Source organism: Cololabis saira, chromosome 3 (assembly GCF_033807715.1).
Source record: "Cololabis saira isolate AMF1-May2022 chromosome 3, fColSai1.1, whole genome shotgun sequence".
In the NCBI taxonomy this organism is placed as follows: Eukaryota; Metazoa; Chordata; class Actinopteri; order Beloniformes; family Belonidae; genus Cololabis; species Cololabis saira.
This window is the reverse complement of record NC_084589.1, coordinates 5,994,022-6,015,444: the sequence shown is the minus strand read 5'-3', so window position 1 is coordinate 6,015,444 and position 21,423 is coordinate 5,994,022.

Sequence of the window (21,423 nt, the reverse complement as noted above, 5' to 3'; positions counted from 1 at the left end):
CTCTACACATCCGGGCGGCCCAGTCTTTACATATTTTTGAATCTCAGTTAAACACCCACCTTTTTTCCCTTGCTTTTAATTTGTGTCTTTTTATATTGTCTCATTCAGATTTAGTCTCTTAGCCCTTTTCTTGTCCCTTTTTTTATGTCTTCGCTTTTTAAGCACTTTCTGTGAAGCACTTTGGTTGCGGCTCAGCCGTTTGTTTATGTGCTATACAAATAAAATTTGCCTCGACTTGACTTGACTGTAGGTAAGTTATGGTACGCAGATCAGAGATGATTCAAAAGGCAGTGATGGTACGTAGATCAGAGATGGTTCGCAGGTCAGTGATGGTTCCCTGGTCAGAGATGGTTTGCAGGCCAGGGATGGTTCCCAGGTCAGAGATGGTTCGTGGGTCAGTGATGTTACCTAGATCAGAGATGGTTCAAAGGTCATTGATGGTTCGCAGATCATAAATGTTACAGAGCTCAGTGATGGTTCACGGGTAAGATATGGTTCGTAGGTCAATAATTGTATGTAAGTCAGAGATGGCTTGCAAATCAGTGATGGTAAGTAGATAAGAGATGGTCATAGCTAAGTGATGGTACGTAAGTCAGAAATGATTCAAAACTCAGTGATGGTTGGTAGGTCATCCATGGTTCACAGGCCAGTGATGGTACGTAGATCAGAGATGGTTCGCAGGTCAGTGATGGTTCCCCTGGTCAGAGATGATTTGCAGGCCAGGGATGGTTCAAAGCTCAGTGATGGTTCACAGGTCAGTCATGTTATGTAAATCAGAGATGGTTCAAAGCTCAGTGATGGTTCACAGGTCAGTGATGTTATGTAAATCAAAGATGGTTCAAAAGTCAGTGATGGTTTGTGGGTCAGTGATAGTTCGTATGTCAGAGATGGTTCACAGGTCAGTGATGCTACGTAGGTCAGAAAGGGTCCGCAGGTCAATAATGGTTCACAGGATAGAGAAGGTTTGCAGGTCAGAGATGGTTCGTAGGTTAGTGGTGGTACGTCCATATGAGATGGTTCAAAAGTCAGTGATGGTTCGCAGATCATAAATGTTACGCAGGTCAGGGATGGTTCACGGGTCAGAGATGGTTCGTAGGTCAATAATTGTATGTAAGTCAGAGATGTTTTGCAAGTCAGTGATGGTAAGTAGATAAGAGATGGTCATAGCCAAGTGATGGTACGTAGGTCAGAAATGGTTCGCATGTCAGTGATTGTACGTAGGTCAGAGATGGTTGGCAGGTCAGTCCTGGTTAACAGGTCAGAAATGGATCAAAGGCCAGTGATGGTTTGCGGGTCAGTGATGTTACGTAGATCAGAGATGGTTCAAAGCTCAGAGATGGTTCACAGGTCAGTGGTGTTACGTAGATCAGAGATGGTTCAAAGCTCAGTGATGGTTCACAGGTCAGTGATGTTATGTAAATCAGAGATGGTTCAAAAGTCAGTGATGGTTCGTGAGTCAGTGATAGTACATATGTCAGAAAGGGTCCGCAGGTCAGTAATGGTTCACAGGATAGAGAAGGTTCGCAGGTCAGAGATGGTTCGTAGATTAGTGGTGGTACGTCCATAAGAGATGGTTCAAAGGTCACTGATGGTTCGCAGATCAGAAATGATACACAGGTCAGTGATGGTTCACAGGTCAGTGATGGTTCACAGGTCAGTGATGGTTCTAAGTTCATTGATGGTTCGCAGATCATAAATGTTACAGAGCTCAGTGATGGTTCACGGGTAAGATATGGTTCGTAGGTCAATAATTGTATGTAAGTCAGAGATGGTAAGTCGATAAGTGATGGTCATAGCTAAGTGATGGTACGTAGGTCAGAAATGGTTGGCAGGTCAGTCCTGGTTAACAGGTCAGAAATGGATCAAAGGTCAGTGATGGTTCACAGGTCAGTGATGGTACGGCGATCAAAAATGGTTCAACGGTCAGTGACAGTTTGCAGGTCAGTGATGGTCATAGGTCAGTGATGATACGCAGATCAGTGATGATATTTAGATCAAAGATGGTTCGCAGAACAGTGATGGTTCACAGGTCATAGATGGTTCACCGGTCAGTGATGGTTCGTAGTTCAGAGATGGTCATAGGCAGGGGTGCACACAAGCCGGGACTCGAGGGCTAGTCTACTGCATGTTTTAGATGTTTCCCTGTCTTCAACACACCTGATTCTAATCACTGGTCTTCGTCAACATGTGATCAAGGTTTACACAACTCTGTTGGTGACATAGCCTTGTCTATCAGGGTTGTGTTGAGGCAGGGAAACATCTAAAACGTGCAGTAGACTGGCCCTCGAGTCCCGGCTTGTGTGCACCCCTGGTCATAGGTCAGTGATGGTACATAGGTCAGAGATGGTTCACAGGCGAGTGATGGTACGTAGTTCAGCGAAATAGGATTCTAGAGACCTGGGAATGCAAACAAATGATCCCCCCCCCTTTTTTTTCCTCGACCGTGGGATCTCTGACAAATATTTGCCAGCAGAATGCAGAGATCTCCTGGGTTGGTGAAAATATAAATGTTTGCATAAATATGGAGGTACAATACAATTATCTGCACTCAATACAAACAACACAATTTTAAAATGAATTCTGAACTGTATTGGTAGCCAGCGGAGCCAGGACAGGACAGGACAGGTGTGATATGTTCACGTCTCTGAGCGTTTGTCAACAGGTGAACAGCAGCAATTTGTACAAGTTGCAGGTGATATAGAGAAGTTTGACTAATTCCAAAATAAAGTGCATTACTGTAATCGAGCTGGGAACTGATAAAATATGTGAAAAATGTGAATGGCTTTCTCAAGGTCACTATGTCACAGGAAGGTCTTGACTTTAGCAAGGGGTGGAAGTTGAAAAAAGGCTTGCCCTGACAAATTTGAGGCTGCTGTCTAGGGTCATACACCGATTTTTAACCACATACTGAAGGTGGGGGGACAGAGCATCAAGACACGGAGCTGCTGTGGATACAGAATAATTAAACTACTGAGCCATTTACTTCATAGGGAAATGTATTTTCCCCTCCTTGAACCGCCACCTTACCGTGGTGGAGGGGTTTGAGCATCCGAATGATCCTAGGAGCTATGTTGTCCGGGGCTTAATGCCCCTGGTAGGGTCTCCCATGGCAAACAGGTCCTAGGTGACGGGTCAGACAAAGAGCGGTTCAAAGCCCCTTATGAAGCAAGAACCAGCAAGGAAGTGTACGTCGCCCGGACTGGCGTTACCGGGGCCCCACCCTGGAGCCAGGCCTGGGGTCGGGGCTCGCAGGCGAGCGTCTGGTGGCCGGGTCTTGGCCCACGGGACCCGGCCGGGCGCAGCCCGAAGGAGCGACGTGGGCCCGCCCTCCCGTAGGCCCACCACCCGCGGGAGAGTTCATAAGGGGAAGGTGCCGTGCGATTTGGGTGGCAGCCGTGGGCGGGGGCCCCGGCGACCCAATCCCCGGACGACGACTCTGGCTTTAGGGACATGGAATGTCACCTCGCTGGGGGGGAAAGAGCCTGAGCTTGTGCGGGAGGCTGAGAGGTACCGACTAGAGATAGTCGGGCTCACCTCCACGCACAGCCTGGGCTCTGGAACCCAACTCCTTGAGAGAGGTTGGACTCTCTTCCACTCTGGAGTTGCCCATGGTGAGAGGCGGCGAGCTGGTGTGGGCTTGCTAATAGCTCCCCAGCTCAGCCGCCATGTGTTGGAGTTCTCCCCACTTAGCGAGAGGGTCGCTTCCCTGCGCCTTCGGGTCGGGGATAGGTCTCTCACTGTCGTTTCGGCCTACGGGCCGAACGGCAGTGCAGAGTACCCGGCCTTCCTGGAGGCCCTGGGAGGGGTGCTGGAAAGTGCCCCAACTGGGGACTCCATCGTTCTGTTGGGGGACTTCAACGCTCACGTGGGCAGCGACAGTGTTACCTGGAGAGGTGTGATTGGGAGGAACGGCCTCCCCGATCTGAACCCGAGTGGTGTTTTGCTGTTGGACTTCTGTGCTAGCCACAGTCTGTCCATCACGAACACCATGTTCGAGCATAAGGGTGTCCATCAGTGCACGTGGCACCAGGACACCCTAGGCCGGAGGTCAATGATCGACTTTGTTGTCGTTTCATCTGACCTTCGGCCGTATGTCTTGGACACTCGGGTGAAGAGAGGGGCTGAGCTGTCAACTGATCACCACCTGGTGGTGAGTTGGATCCGCTGGCAGGGGAGGAAGCTGGTCAGACCTGGAAGACCCAAGCGTATCGTGAGGGTCTGCTGGGAACGTCTGGCAGATTCCCCTGTCAGGGAGGTCTTCAACTCCCACCTCCGGGAGAGCTTTGACCGGATTCCGAGGGAGGCCGGAGACATTGAGTCCGAATGGACCATGTTCTCCACTTCCATTGTTGACGCGGCCGTCCAGAGCTGCGGCCGTAAGGTCTCCGGCGCCTGTCGCGGCGGCAATCCCCGAACCCGGTGGTGGACACCGGAAGTAAGGGATGCCGTCAAGCTGAAGAAGGAGTCCTACCGAGCCTGGCTAGCTCGGCGGACTCCCGAGGCAGCTGACGGGTACCGGCAGGCCAAGCGGACTGCGGCCCGGGCGGTCGCGGAAGCAAAAACTCGGGTCTGGGAAAAGTTCGGGGAGGCCATGGAGGAGGACTACCGGTCGGCCTCGAGGAAATTCTGGCAAACCATCCGGCGCCTCAGGAGGGGGAAGCAGTGCTCCACCAACACTGTTTACAGTGGAGGAGGGGAGCTGTTGACCTCGACTGGGGACATCGTCGGGCGGTGGAAGGAATACTTCGAGGATCTCCTCAATCCCGCTGACACGCCTTCCGTCGAGGAAGCAGAGGCTGAGGATTCAGAGGTTGATTCATTCATCACCCAAGCTGAAGTCACTGAGGTAGTTCGGAAGCTCCTCAGTGGCAAGGCACCGGGGGTGGATGAGATCCGCCCTGAGTACCTCAAGTCTCTGGATGTTGCGGGGCTGTCGTGGCTGACACGCCTCTGCAGCATCGCGTGGCAGTCGGGGACAGTGCCTCTGGACTGGCAGACCGGGGTGGTGGTCCCTCTCTTCAAAAAGGGGGACCGGAGGGTGTGTTCCAACTACCGGGGAATCACACTCCTCAGCCTCCCGGGGAAAGTCTATTCCAGGGTGCTGGAGAGGAGAATTCGGCCGATAGTCGAACCTTGGATTCAAGAGGAACAATGCGGTTTTCGTCCCGGTCGTGGAACACTGGACCAGCTCTACACCCTCCGCAGGGTGCTTGAGGGCGCATGGGAGTTTGCCCAACCAGTCCACATGTGTTTTGTGGACTTGGAGAAGGCTTTCGACCGTGTCCCACGTGGCATCCTGTGGGGGGTGCTCCGAGAGTATGGGGTCGGAGGCCCTCTGCTGAGGGCTGTACGGTCCCTGTATGACCGGAGCAGGAGCTTGGTTCGCATTGCCGGCAGTAAGTCAGACCTGTTCCCGGTGCGTGTTGGACTCCGGCAGGGCTGCCCTTTGTCACCGGTTCTGTTCATTATTTTTATGGACAGAATTTCTAGGCGCAGCCAGGGGCCGGAGGGGGTACGGTTCGGGAGCCACTTGATTTCATCTCTGCTTTTTGCAGATGATGTGGTCTTGTTGGCTCCCTCGAGCCAGGACCTTCAGCATGCACTGGGGCGGTTTGCAGCCGAGTGTGAAGCAGCTGGGATGAGAATCAGCACCTCTAAGTCTGAGGCCATGGTTCTCGACCGGAAAAAGGTGGCTTGCACCCTCCAGGTCGGGGGAGAGTTCCTGCCTCAGGTGGAGGAGTTCAAGTATCTTGGGGTCTTGTTCACGAGTGAGGGGAGAACGGAGCGCGAGATCGACAGGCGGATCGGTGCGGCGGCCGCAGTAATGCGGTCATTGTATCGGTCCGTCGTGGTGAAGAGGGAGCTGAGCCGAAAGGCAAAGCTCTCAGTTTACCGGTCGATCTACGTTCCCACCCTCACCTATGGTCATGAACTCTGGGTCATGACCGAAAGAACGGGATCCCGGATACAAGCGGCCGAAATGAGTTTCCTCCGCAGGGTGGCGGGGCGCTCCCTTAGAGATAGGGTGAGGAGCTCTGTCACCCGGGAGGAGCTCGGAGTAGAGCCGCTGCTCCTCCACATCGAGAGGAGCCAGCTGAGGTGGCTCGGGCACCTGTATAGGATGCCCCCTGGACGCCTCCCTCGTGAGGTGTTCCGGGCATGTCCCTCCGGGAGGAGGCCCCGGGGAAGACCCAGGACACGCTGGAGTGACTACGTCGCTCGGCTGGCCTGGGAACGCCTTGGAGTCCCCCCGGAAGAGCTGGAGGAGGTGTCCGGGGAGAGGGAAGTCTGGGGATCCCTGCTCCGACTGCTGCCCCCGCGACCCGGACTCGGATAATGCGGTGGACAATGGATGGATGGATGGATGGAAATGTATTTTCCTGACAATAAATCATGCACAATTACTGTCATCTACAGAAGAAAATTGCAGGTGATCAAGAAAGTGAAATCACTAAGAAAAACAGTCGTGACATGATTGATCATTATTAAGAGTTTCATGGGACAAAAGCTATTGAGAAGTTGAGAAGAAAGTGGAGAAATCTGCAAAGCAGAAAGAACGGAGGCAGAGAGCTTCCACTCTCCAGGTAGATTTACGGATCCGTCACAACTTTATGTGGCTGAAATGGAAAAAAGAATTGGGCTATGTTTACAGCACCATAAAACTTTCTTTTAAACCCAAGGACTCGGCCACCCTGAAACTGTAGCGCAGCGCCCATAAAACTGAGGCTAATGCTGTCCTTTAAATCTGACCAAACATTTATTGATTCTTCTTAGATTTTGTTTTATTTGCTCTTTTTCTCCTACCTCTGGGTTAATAGAGGCGAACTAGAGGGCGACAGTGATAGGCTACTGAGGTGTGTGGAGGTTTGGATGGGAACAGAGAGGAAGTGCAGGGGCCACAAAAGGTTACAAGAAGAAATTGGTGTCAGGAAAAGAAATTTCACTGTGATGTAATATGGCTAAGCAATTCAAAATTCATTGCTGTATGATCTGTTTTATATAAGTTTTTTTTAGGTATTTTCTTTCATAAAAATATATTTCTTAGCTGAAATGTTATTTGCATTAAGTGCATTTACTAAACACTCAGCTTTAATTTGAGGATATTTAAATGCAGGTTTCAGGATGGTTTTAAAAACCGCAGCTCTTTATTTGTGTAAACTGATTGTACCCCAACTTTAAATCCTGTTTTTATTTGTGTGTAGAAACATACTAAAATTATCAGCAGGATTCATTACTTTGGTTGTCACATTGAACCCCAGCAGCTGTCTCCTCCAGATGTTCTCTGATGACTCAGCCATTGTTGCCTGTTGTTTGTGAGGTAATCTCCTCTGGAAGTCAGAGGAGAGTCTTAAACACCGGGTGCTCACCTCATCAGCAGACTGGACTGGTCCCACAACAGTGATGTGCTGTACAAGCAGGCCCAGTTCTACGAGGGTGCATAAGCATGCATTGCACCCTCATTTTATGTGTTTGCATGCTCAGTTGAAAAGACGAAAAGAAAACTGACAAATGCGTGCGCGTTAAGCCTGATTTATGGTTCTGCGTTAAATCGACGGCGTAGCCTACGGCGTAGGTTACGCGGCGACGCGCACCATACGTTCGCGTCCCCGCGTATCCTACGCCGTAAGCAACGTTGGTGCAACGCGGTTTATGGTTTATAGTTATAAATCAGCCAGTGTCCGTCACTGATCTGCGTCCAGCAGTTTCCTGCACCAGCAAGACGCTGCTCTCTGCTGCTCGGTTAACACAAAGTAACGATGGATATTCAGAAGTGGTTCAACCACAACGACGCAAGCAAGTTTACAGGACTGTCTCAGAAAATTAGAATATTGTGATAAAGTCCTTTATTTTCTGTAACGCAATTAAAAAAACTAAAATGTCATACATTCTGGATTCATTACAAATCAACCGAAATATTTCAAGCCTTTTGTTATTTTATTTTGATTATGGTTTACAATTTAAGATTAAGATTCTTAGAATATTCAAATTTTTTGAGATAGGATATTTGAGTTTTCTTAAACTTTAAGCCATGATCAGCAATATTAAAATAATAAAAGGCTTGCAATATTTCAGTTGATTTGTAATGAATCCATAATGTATGACATTTTTGCATTACAGAAAATAAAGGACTTTAAAACAATATTCTAATTTTCTGAGACAGTCCTGTATATTTATGGTTATATTTATTTTTGTTATTTATTTTTCTATGTTTTATTTTTCTGTTGCTAGATTGTCTGATGGGTGAGGTAGCCCAGACTAAATGTAGCATTTTCTTTGTTCTGCAGCGATATTGCTGCAAAAATGCACTTGAAAGACACTTTAAATATTATTGTTTGACTGGTATCATTCCACTTGAAATGACTGTCATGTTTAGTGATGGTTTTGAGCTGTATAGATAAAATTAGTTTGAATTTATATGTTTTATTTTCAGGGTAAGAAACATCTGTGCTAGATTGTCTGATGGGTGAGGTAGCCCAGACTAAATGTAGCATTTTTTTTTGCGGTTTTTTTTTGTGGTCTCAACTGTCCACTATGTAGTCGTCTGGAATAGGAAGAATCTGGACAGGCTAGTTAGGAGAACCAGCTCTGTCCTGGACTTCTGGACTCTGTGGAGGTGTGTGAGAGGGGGATGTTATCCAAACTGGCATTTGTGATGAACACTCCCTCTGAGCCGCTGCATCAGACAGTGGAGGCCCTCAGTGTAGGAAGGAGACAGATCTTTAATCCAACTGCTGTTGGACTGTACAACTCTGTAGTTGTATTCTGGTCTTTTTTCTTTCTCTCTTTTCACTCCACTGTATTTAGCCTGGAGGGAGGAAGAATATTGTATATACATTGTGTATTGTATTTTATGTTTCACTATGTTTAATGCTAAATTATCTATTTGTTTGCTACTTTATTTTGTTTCTAAATTTGAGACACTGTTTGCCTCAATATTTGGGCTGCAACGCCTAATTTCCCAGTTTTGGGATCGTCATGTATTAATATCTATAATCCAGCCATCTACTTAGAATTCTTTTGTTGTGCCGCAGGGGGCATGCTGGTTCAGTTATCGAGGAGTTATTAATAATCGCCAAGGACAATCCTTAATAATTAATGAAATAGATTATTTATCAAATTGAATTATCAAAATGACTTAATCAAAACGGGGCACCACCTGATGTAATCAGGGAAATTGATAACTAAACAGCAAAAATCAGTCTCAAGGTAAATTATTCTATGGAATAACAGTGAAGGAAGAAGATCGAACACAACCAGAAACTGTGATAAATATGTGTAAAATAAGCACAAACAACTTCTCTCATTCAAATGAATCAGAGTTTATTTACACAAGTGTCAAGAAGATGGTAAAAACACTTTGGATAAATTCTGATGGCTAAACTACACAAAACACACTAACTAAACATGACACAAAACTTCAGATTACGTGTGTGTGTGTGTGTGTGTGTGTGTGCGTGCGTGCGTGCGTGCGTGCGTGCGTGCGTGCGTGCGTATGAAGTTCCATACGAGTCATAATGCGTGTGCACCTGTCGACTGAGCGTGTCACTCGCGCGTGCTTTGACGCCTGTGCAGCAAAGCAACGGGTAACATGTAATGTAGTTTCCCCATTGATTTATAACGGTCACGCGTGTACGCGCACGTTCATGCGTAATGACTGCTGCACACGCGTGATCACAGTACGCGTAGTGACTACGTGTAACATTTACACGTTTTTTGCGAACGCACGCATGAACGCACTAGGGTTGTCCCGATCACGTTTTTTTGCTCCCGATCCGATCCCGATCATTTGAGTTTGAGTATCTGCCGATCCCGATATTTCCCGATCCGATCACTTTTTTTGCTCTCGATACAATTCCGATCATTTCCCATAATTCTTCCCGATCAGATACATTTTGGCAATGCATTAAGAAAAAAAAAGGGGACTAAAACTCAATTAAATTGTCCCAAGTTTCTTTTTATTTATTTCTCTCCAACATGGACATCTTTTCACTGTAACAATAAAGCTTATCAGCACTGGTGCCCACAAAATATATAAAACAAATCAAGTGCAGAATAGTGCAATAACAAAAATAAATTATCTTCAAAAGAGGTAGTTTACCTATGTACTAGGTATAAAAGTTGAATGACATTCAGTCAAAAACTCAATCACATAAAAGAATAAAATAAATTTTGGCTTAGCCTTAGTGCAGCAGCTTAATGCAACATGAACATATACAACAGTTCAAACAGAACATGTAAACGTGGGATATACTTTTTCAAGGGAAGGTTTCTACCTCCTACTTCTCTTCGTCTCCACTCTCATCTCCACTCCCACTCTCACTCTCACCGTTATATTCAGGCAAATTTAAGTGGAGATTTTTCTTTAGGAAGATTAGCATCTCTACATTCTCAGCTGAGAGCCGGTTCCTTTTTTCATCAAGGACATTGGAAACCGCACTAAAGAGTCTCTCACTGTCCACAGAGGTGCAGGGGGCACAGAGAAACTTGGCTGCAACATTAGCCAGTGGGGGGAACCTTTTAGCATTTTCTTTCCAGTATTGTAGAGGATTGCATTTCCTTTTGATGGTTTGCTCTAAGAGATAGGTCTGTACCTGGACTTCAGCTGACGTACTCACAGACTGGACCTCTAGTGTATTCTCCTCCAAGATCTTGTCCAAGATGCTGCCCAGGCTGCTGCTTCCTTCTTTGCGTTTCTTCTTGCCCGTAGGCTCTGCTACTGCTGCCTCTGGTTCTTCACTAGCAGTGGCTGCTCTCTCCTCCATCTTCGCTACCTCCTGGATGAGCTTATCCTTGGCAGTCCTCAGGTTGTCAGACTGGCTGAAGTATCTAAAAATAGATAAATGTAAAAATTACCACAACTAGTCAACTAATGAGCTGAGCACAACGGTTAGTCAGATACATTTCCTTACAACTATAACACAAATATAACCATTAAGACCACAACAGACCTACATTTAACTTAATAGATGAATAGAAATTGCCTTGAATAATGAATTATTGCATTCAATAGTACAGTGGTTTACTGTACTTGCCTGTCTTTGTATCTTGGATCCACCAGAGTGGCGATGCTGTACAGTGGCTCCTCCTCTATAGCAGCAAAGCGGGTCTCCACTGCGGCTAGGAGCGTGCTCTTCATTGTTTTGACCCCTTGGTCAGTGGTCGTCTCCTGAGACAGCAGACGTCGGAGGGCTGTTTGAATGAATTAAATGAATTGATGGTTTAACCTCTTGAACCCCAGCATGAATATTGTGAGAAAACTGCTGAAAATTGCAGATAGGCAAGCTCACAACGTGATGCGTCACGTTGCGAGTTTGTAGATCAGCTATTTTCAGCAGAAGCTTTCCTGACAATAGCAGAAAACAGAAAATACACTAGTATTGAGCCCCGAGGGACTCCGGGTACCCATATCAACTTCAAGTGGTTAAGTAAAATAATTGTATTAAAATAAAATATTCTCTTAATTGTAGTATTACTAAGTTAAAATGTTCAAGTGCAAATAATAATTATTATAACAAATAAAATAACCTGTTATTGCCGGGATGACATCAGCTGCAGATGCAGTGGCCTTGCTCACATCCTTTGTGAGTTCTTCAAATGGAACCAGCACCTCAGCTGTCTTCTCCATCAGGGTCCACTGACTGGCTGTCAGTGTGGCTGAGAGGCTATAGGAACCTGCATAAAGCAACAGTGCCCGCTTTTGCTCCAGGATGCTCTGCAACATATAGAGGCTGCTGTTCCATCTCACTTGCACATCCTGCTGTAGACGCTTGACGTCCATCTTCAGATCACGCTGGATATCTTCCAGACGGGAGTAGGCCAACGGGGAATGTTTGAAATGGCCAATAATCTTCCTCGCGGTGGCCAGAGTGTCAATGACGCTGCGCTGAGACAGTAGACCCTCGTGCACTGCAAGCTGGAGTGTGTGTGCGAGACAGCCCACACTCTTTACCTCCATATCATCCATGGCTTTCTTCATATTACGCGCGTTGTCTCGCACAATCACATGGACCCTTGACTTATCTATCCCCCAACTGCTAAGCATCCCCTCGATCGCCTCTCCAATACGTTCTGCCGTGTGAGACCCTCTGAAATCCTGAGTGTGCAACGTCACACGTTGTAAATTAAAACTGGGGTCGATCCACTGTGCCGTGAAGCTAAGGAGTGACATTGGACACACAGAAGAACTCCATATGTCTGTGGTAAATCCTAAGGCAGGTACATCTTTTACCTTGTCTTGCATGTGGTCGCGTAGCCTTTTCTGAGCGGCAGGCAGAGCCGTTTTGGTAAAATGGTGACGAGAAGGCAACACATAACGTGGCTCCAAGATCTCCATGAGCCGGCGAAACCCCACGTTCGCAACCACAGAGAGCGCCATGAATTCAGCTATCGCGGCTGTTATGGTTCTGGACCTTTCACTGTCCGCGGCCAGCGGTTCCTTCTTTTTAAAAGTCGCTTTAAGAGTCGGTTGTCTCAGTGCAGCCGCTGCCCCTGTTGCTGCAACATACTGACTGTGTTCGTCTTTATGTTTGCTCTTCAGGTGGCGAATAAGGTTTGTTGTATTAAATGAAGCCCTGTTTTGTCCTCCACGCGGAATTTCCCCCCTGCAATAATTGCATTTGGCTGTTGGGCTGCCTTCGCTCTCTACTTTGAAATGTTTCCATACTCCAGACATCGTCAATATAAACCCAGCCACCGCTTCTTTATTTTTCTTTTCCGCCCCCCCAGAACAAAGGGAACTACGTCACCGCGGTACGGCAACTCAGGCAGGACAAAACACTCCCCCTCCTTCAATAACAGAACCACATTTGGAGCCAACACTAAACAGTTTGCTACATATTTAATAAATAAATATATTTCCCGATATTTTTTTTGCCGATTCAGATATTTTGAAAATGACGTGATCGGGCCCGATCGATCGGGAGGCCGATCGATCGGGACTTCTCTAGAACGCACGCATGAAGATGATAGAACATTTTTGTGACACGTGCGTGCGTGCGTGCATTGTTACGTACGCAGACTACATCACGCGTAACAAGAAGCTGCGTACTACACTAACAGCGTGTGCACGTCTGTCTGTCACTGTTAGAAGATTTCTTTTACGCGATCACACACACGTGCGTTCGCATTCTCTGACTGTTCGCAACCTGAAGTAAATTTCCTCGGTGCGCAGCAGACGCATCACTTGAGCGTGTCGTGTAGTTTCTCTGTGTTCCATTTTCATCCAGTATATGGTGCTATCGAGTCAATAATAGGCACAACTGTCCTTAAATGAATAAAGAAGGAAAGTAAGACAGCTTCCTTTGTTGGACCAGAGAAGCTTAGGTAGCGTGCAGTAGCACATGGCTACTTAATATGCAGAATGACATCATTCTGCATTCTGCACTGCGGGAAGTAGGGGTGCTGGGGGTGCGGCAGCACCCCCTCCTCTTGGTACCGCACCCCCTCCCCCAGCTCCCGCCCCCCCTCCAGACAGGAGGGAGGGATGATGAAAAAATAAAATAAAATAAAACCTGTCACATTATTCAAATAAATAAAAGGTTGGCGTAGGCTACTGTATTTTATAGTTATGACGGGCTGTTATGACGGGCTGCTGTGCCAGTGTGCCACTGTATAGGCCTAGCCAGGGCTTAATTTGAGGGTGCTCCGGCAAACCTGTAAATATATACTTTTACGCACTGCTGCGCGCTCATATCAATTCCAAAAACACAATAAACAGCACAACGGCATAATGGTAAACGTTATACATCTATGTGGCTTAAAAAGTACAGTTGGGTTGCTTAATGTGTCTCACACAGCGCATCTGTGTGTGTGTGTGCTGTTGTTTTTTCGTTCCGCGTAAAAGCCAAAAGCGCACTGTGTGTGTGTGTGTGTGTGTGTGTGTGTGTGTGTGTGTGTGTGTGTGTGTGTGTGTGTGTGTGTGTGTGTGTGTGTGTGTGTGTGTGCGTGGCTTTTTTTTCCTCTCGCACCGCACTCATCCTCTGCGCTCCAGGACCTCCCACTTTACAAATTAAGCACTGGGCCTGGCATATATTTTGATAACGGGGCAATGCAAGAGAATTGGTGGTTTTATTACTCAAAGGAAGTAAAACAAGCATATGGTTCATACATTTCCGTCAATAAGATCCATTAAATTGGGGTAAAATAACCGAAATAATACTCTCACAGCCACATAGATGTATAACGTTTACCATTATGCCGTTGTGCTGTTTATTGTGTTTTTGGAATTGATATGAGCGCGCAGCAGTGCGTAAAAGTATATATTTACAGGTTTGCCGGAGCACCCTCAAATTAAGCCCTGGCTAGGCCTATACAGTGGCACACTGGCACAGCAGCCCGTCATAACAGCCCGTCATAACTATAAAATACAGTAGCCTACGCCAACCTTTTATTTATTTGAATAATGTGACAGGTTTTATTTTATTTTATTTTTTCATCATCCCTCCCTCCTGTCTGGAGGGGGGGCGGGAGCTGGGGGAGGGGGTGCGGTACCAAGAGGAGGGGGTGCTGCCGCACCCCCAGCACCCCTACTTCCCGCAGTGCAGAATGATGTCATTCTGCATATTAAGTAGCCATGTGCTACTGCACGCTACCTAAGCTTCTCTGGTCCAACAAAGGAAGCTGTCTTACTTTCTTTCTTTATTCATTTAAGGACAGTTGTGCCTATTATTGACTCGATAGCACCATATACTGGATGAAAATGGAACACAGAGAAACTACACGACACGCTCAAGTGATGCGTCTGTTGCGCACCGAGGAAATTTCTTCCGGTTGCGAACAGTCAGAGAATGCGAACGCACGTGTGTGTGATCGCGTAAAAGAAATCTTCTAACAGTGACAGACAGACGTGCACACGCTGTTAGTGTAGTACGCAGCTTCTTGTTACGCGTGATGTTGTCTGCGTACGTAACAATGCACGCACGCACGCACGTGTCACAAAATTCTCTATGTTATTCACGCTTGCACACACACGCTGCTGCGCGCGGCTCCTCTATTAAAGACGCTAATAGTACTTCATAGCGTGCGTGCGTGCGTGCGTGCGTGCGTGCGTGCGTGCGTGCGTGCGTGCGTGCGTGCGTGCGTGCGTGCGTGCGTGCGTGCGTGCGTGCGTGCGTGCGTGCGTGCGTGCGTGCGTGCGTGCGTGCGTGCGTGCGTGCGTGCGTGCGTGCGTGCGTGCGTGCGTGCGTGCGTGCGTGCGTGCGTGCGTGCGTGTGTGTGTGTCTCACGTGACTCAAAATGGCTCGGGGGTTCTCTTTATGACTGAGAGAAGAGTGTGTGTGTGTGTGTGGGGGGGGGGTTAGTAGAAGAGAGATGAGCGGAGAAAAGAATGAGATAAACAAACAGGCTTAAACTAATGAACACAGTTATGACGGGGTCAGCGGTCCGGCTCACAACGTAGAACTAACTTTTAAAATGTGTTACTAAGTTTCTTTGTCCAGACACAACACAGCCTCTTACGTGAATCTTTGTAGATGAAGAAAAAAGAGTAGTTTGGTCTGGCCGGTCAGCGTTCCTTGGTGAACAAAGGTGGTTACGCTCAGCAGGGGATCCTGATAAGGAGCGTCTCTCTCTCTCTCACTCCTGTTCCTTGTGGATGAGGAGATGCATCATGGGTACAGCAGCTTGGCCTCCTTCAGCTCCAAGTCGTTCCAAAGGCGTTCACGTTGAGGACTGCAGGGTCCCTGGTTCGGCTTTGTTGGGCTCGGAACCTGGATTACTCGTGCAGCTCTCCAGACAGACGCTTCTTCGGGTCAACGATCACAGGAGGAGGCCGGTCCGTAGCTGGTCGCTCCTGATGCTAATAATAGTGGTTCCGGCTCACGGGGGACCCCATGGGACCATGGACAGGTCTGAGGCAGCAGAGACCTGCAGGGAGGACAGAAAAAGAGAAGAAAGGACGCAAGGGGGAAGAGTCTGCTCTTTGTAGGGGCCCAGGCTGCAGAATGTGCCCCCCCCACTGCAGTTTGGGGTCCATACCCAATCAGAGGGCTGTTCCTTATCACTAATGGCGCTTTTGCACTAGTATCTACTCAGCTCGCTTCTACCCGCCACGGCCCCGTCTTGCGCTTTTGCACTAGGGGCTGAGGCGGGTAGAGCCGCTCCAAGCAGATACTTTTTCTGTAACCATTCTGCCGAGGTTCTAACTGGTCTGAGCTGGGACTATTTCTGATGTCACCACCCTCCGCGCCACCGATTGGTCGGGGGGCGGGGCCGTCATCACCCTCCACGTTTGAATCAGGAAGCGGGAGTCATTGCGAGAGCGACTCGCGGCTCGAGGCGATTTTATTATAAAGCGCAAAACGTCTGTTTCATGATCCAACTCTGAGGTGCAGATGTTCATAAACCTGGTGGCTGACGAGAGAATTAAAAAAGGGATGTAGACGGGCTGTTTTACTCTCAGCCGCTCGCGGCTCCAGCTGATTTCTCATCAGCGCCGACATGAACAAAGTGGTTGCGCAATCGAGTACGTCACAGCAGCTTCACCCCAACCCCCCACTTCTCACCTGGCTGTGGAAAAACAAACGGGGACAAAACGGGTGGAGCTGGGACGAGCCGCGCCGAGCCGAGCCGATGAGGTACTAGTGCAAAAGCGCCATAAAGGGCCTTAGATGCAAATTCTGCTTGGAGACTCCATGGGGGGTTTTCCTTTGTTCCAGACCATGGTCAGGTATCATAAACTCGAGGCTGGTCTCAGCCTGAGGCCCCAGGACTGGGCCTCAAAGCTGACCCAAGGCCTCAACTGTTCATATCGGACTGTTGCCCAACACTTTGCACTTTAAAATGTCTTGTGAGTTGCTTAAACAACTGTGGGATCAATAACGTTTGATCCGCTCTGATATTGTCCCAATTTCCCAAAACTCATCGGGTACAGTATAAGGTCAAAAGTGAATTTATTGTGCAGCATTGCATTTTCACGTCCATCCGTCCCATTGCTATCTGCTCATCACTCAAATATCACATAGTAATCTCTAAGCCCCTTCACTGTATAGATTCTGGTCATATACTGCCCTCCAGGAGGCAACATAGATGAGTTCATCTCTGAAATGGAAATGATTCTCTCTGACATTCCTGACGATGGCTCTCCACTAATTGTACTGGGAGACATGAACATTCACATTGGCAAAACACAGGCATATGAGTTTCTGGCTTTCATCCACTCATTCAATCTTACACTGGTCCAGACTCCTCCAACAAACAAAGCTGGTAATAAACTTCAACTGGTGCTGACCAGAAACTGCACTACAGCTGACTTGTGTGTCACACCACTGCACCTCTCAGACCACTTCCTAGTTACATTTTCCATCTCCCTTCCTAATGTTCCTCTCCATTTGCCTCATGCCTTTGATATGGTCAACCACAACATCCTCCTCTCCACACTCTCAAAGCTTGGCATTTCAGGATCTGTCCTCTTGTGGTTCATGTCTTACCCCACAGGAAGATCCTTCATGGCAGTATCATGGCAAGGACGAGTGTCCAGATCACATGAGATGGCAACAGGGGTGCCACAGGGATCGGTGCTTGGTCCTCTTCTTTTTTCACTATACACCACTTCAATAGGTGAAATCATCAGCTGTCATGGCTTCTCCTACCACTGCTATGCTGATGACACCCAGCTCTTCCTTTCCTTCCCACCTGGTGACACTGCCGTCTCAATGCGAATATCAGCCTGTCTTTCTGATATCTCTGCATGGATGAAGGAACGTCACCTTCAGCTAAATCTGTTCAAGACTGAGCTCATTGTCTGTCCAGCCATTCATTCCTTACCTCCTAAAATAAGCGTGCAGCTGGATTTCACCACACTTGTGCCCACGTCTTATGCTAGGAATCTTGGTGACATGTTAGACAGCCAGGTGACCTTTAAGGACCATTTTGACTCGGTTTCAACATCTTGCCTATTCACTCTTTACAACATCCGGAAAATCAGACCCTACCTGACAGAACATACAACACAGCTCTGGTTCAGGCTCTGGTCATGTCACGCATTGACCACTGTAATTCCATTTTAGTCGGACTCTGTAGCCGCTTGCTTCTCACTGCCAGGTGGATAGCTTCTCTTAATTTAGATGGTTTGTTTACATAAGCCATTCAAAGTAGGTTGGCCCTCGGGGGCCCCCTTCTGGCTAGGGGGCCTAAGCATTTCCCTGATATGCCAGTTGGCAAGTGACACCTCTGATTGTGCCAGCAGCATCCAAGCATTTATTTCTTTATTCATTCATAGCGTGCATCCCCTGCAATGGCTCTCCTCCTGCAAAATGCAGCGAAGCTTACATAATCATGATAATACATAATAACTGTGATTTTTGACTCGTGAAAACACCTTTCATTCCTTCTTCCTGCCTTTAAAGTCAATAAACTCTCTTTTAATATTAAGAAAAGAAATTATATATTATTTTGTTTCAATAAAAAATGAATAAATATGGAAGATTTGGCCTTTCGGATCGTAATAAATGATGAAGAAATGAAGAGAGTAAACTCTACAAAGTTCCTTGGGGTCCTCATTGATGACTGTTTAATTTTAAATGTCATATAGATCACCTTGTGGAAAAACTATATAAATATGTCGGTCTGTTTTTCAAACTGAGACGCCTGCTTCCACGCTTTGCCCTTCTCACTCTTTATAAAACCTTGTTTGAAGCTCATTTAAATTATTGCCATATTATTTGGTGTAAAACTTACCCCAGTTATCTAAAAAAAATTGAAGTTTTACAGAAAAAAATTATCCGTGCCATCTCTTGGACTGAATTTAATTCACCTACTCGACATCTGTTTGCCCACTATGCTATTCTTTGCCTTAAAGAATAGAACTACTTCCATGCATGTACAATACATGAGGTGGTCTCAGGTTTGAATCCCAGATTAACTCAACTCATCCCAATCTCCGTTGGTCCCCAGCACACCCACAAAACTAGACATAAACACCTTATTATAGGGAAGAAACATAAACTTGTGGGAACAAGTTTGAGTGTTGTGTGTCGGGGAAACACAGATTTGGAATGAGTTGAATGATGAGCCTTAAAAAGTCACAGTCCATCTCCATATTTAAACGCCAGTTAAATAATCAGTTGTTAAGCTCATATATATAAATGTACACTCCGGGATCACAAAATGTTTCATGTTAAGTGTTTGTAATGTGATATGTTGTATGTAAGTATAGTCTAGTATAAAGTGCATGTTGTATTGTTTAGTGTTTATTAAGTGCAAGTGCATATATGTATTCTTGTCTACTGTATTTATGTTCATTGGCTCCTAATATACGCTTTTGATTCTCCAGGAGAACAATTCACATGTGTGAGTGTGAATAAATCAAATCAAAAATCAAGTCAAATCAGCCCCATCAGCTTTGGTGCTTCATAACTGTGTTCCGGCAGCAAAACAGGCTGGATGCAGAGAAGATGTTGCTTCTAAACCACCCCACGGTGCTCCTCGTAAGACCACCCTCGTTGAAAAACACGGCACCTTGTGTGCAAAAAGGCTGAGAGTCACAGAGCCAGGTCTTTCTTCAGCTATTAGTCGTGATGGCTTCAGGAGCTTTTTCATATAAAATAAACAACTATCAAATCATTCCAATTAGAAACTAAATTCCCAGTTTTCTTACCATTACAGGGCAGTTTTGGAAACAAACGTGGAGTCTGGATTGTGGACTGTTCCTGTCCTGTTGAGCACCCTGACCTGGACCCCACCTTAACACTTTAGATATTTTGTTTCAGCCAAACTTTTTCAATTTGATTTGTAAATTTGAGCTGTTTATCAGATACAATATAAATTCGGGGAACAAAGCTGATTAACCCTTGTGCTGTCTTTGGGTCAAAATTCCTAATTCTCCTGTCCTTCTTTTTCCTGCTCTCTTCTTCCTTCCTTCCTTCCTTCCTTCCTTCCTTCCTTCCTTCCTTCCTTCCTTCCTTCCTTCCTTCCTTCCTTCCTTCCTTCCTTCCTTCCTTCCTTCCTTCCTTCCTTCCTTCCTTCCTTCCTTCCTTCCTTCCTTCCTTCCTTCCTTCTTTTTTCCCTTCTTTCCTTCTTTCCTCCCTTCTTTCCTTCCTTCCTTCTTTCCTTCCTTCTTTTGTCCCTTCATTTGTCCCTTCCTTCTTTTCTCCCATCCTTCCTTCTTTCCTTCCTTCATTCTTTTCTCCCTTCCTTCCTTCTTTTCTCCCTTCCTTCCTTCTTTCCTCCCTTCTTTCCTTCTTTCCTTCTTTTCTCCCTTCCTTCCTTCTTGCCTTCCTTCTTTCTTTTGTCCCTTCTTTTCTCCCTTGCTTCCTTCTTTTCTGCCTTCCTTCCTTCTTTTCTCCCTTCCTCCCTTCTTTCCTTCCTTCCTTCTTTTCTGCCTTCCTTCCTTCTTCCCTTCCTTCCTTCTTTTCTCCCTTCCTTCCTTCTTTCCTCCCTTGTTTCCTTCGTTTCTCCCTTCCTTCCTTCTTGCCTTCTTTCTTTCTTTTGTCCCTTCTTTTGTCCCTTCCTTCCTTCTTTTCTCCCTTCCTTCTTTCCTTCCTTCCTTCTTTTCTCCCTTCCTTATTTTCTGCCTTCCTTCCTTCTTTCCTCCCTTCCTTCCTTCTTTTCTTTCTTCCTTCCCTCCTTCTTTTCTTCCTTCCTTCTTTCCTCCCTTCTTCCCTTCCTTGACCCGAAGACAGCACAAGGGTTAACAATAATAGAGAGATATGAATGAATGTAATTTATTAAACAGACTCTTGATACATCAGCACTATTTCCATTATTATTGACTGAGACAGATTAGGCAGTTTGGTTTCCCAGCATGTGTCAAAACTGCATGTTTTCATGGTGGTTCTTTGTTAGTATCAGTCTTGATCCTCATATCCCACCAGTTTTATACATATGCATCGCATGCTGCCCATGTTTTTCACAACTTCATTTCATCCAAATGAGAGTGGGAACAAAATAGAGCTGTCTGGGGAGGTTTGTTATGAGACACAGAGGCAGAATAGGGCTGTTAATTTGAACTATTCCATCATGAGCTTCATTGCTTCGCACACTTCCCATCCCTCGGATTTCTGCTCCTCGCACTCGTTTTATTGCTACACCTCCACAGACATTTACTTCATGATGCAGACACTAATAGCAGACTGCGGCTGCAGCTCCTGCAGCGAGCTCATGGGCTATTCCTCCTCTCCTAATTGACTGCTTGATTCAATTCAAAAGTTGACCCATTTTATGGAAGATTTTTCTACTTAAATTAAAAATGGGAAATTTGGAAAATGAAATTCAATAAAGAAAAAAGAAAGAGTACAAACCATTGCCTTAAACTGTCTGATTATTTACTTCTGCCTGCTCGGCCCCCCTTCGTCGCCCTTTGTTGAACCTTTCACTCTTCACTTACGTCTAACAATGAATTTTCTGTTGCTTCAAGAGAATAATGACCTCTTTCATTAAGGCTGAATTTTGTAATTTAGATTAGTACTCAAGCACAGCAGAAACAGC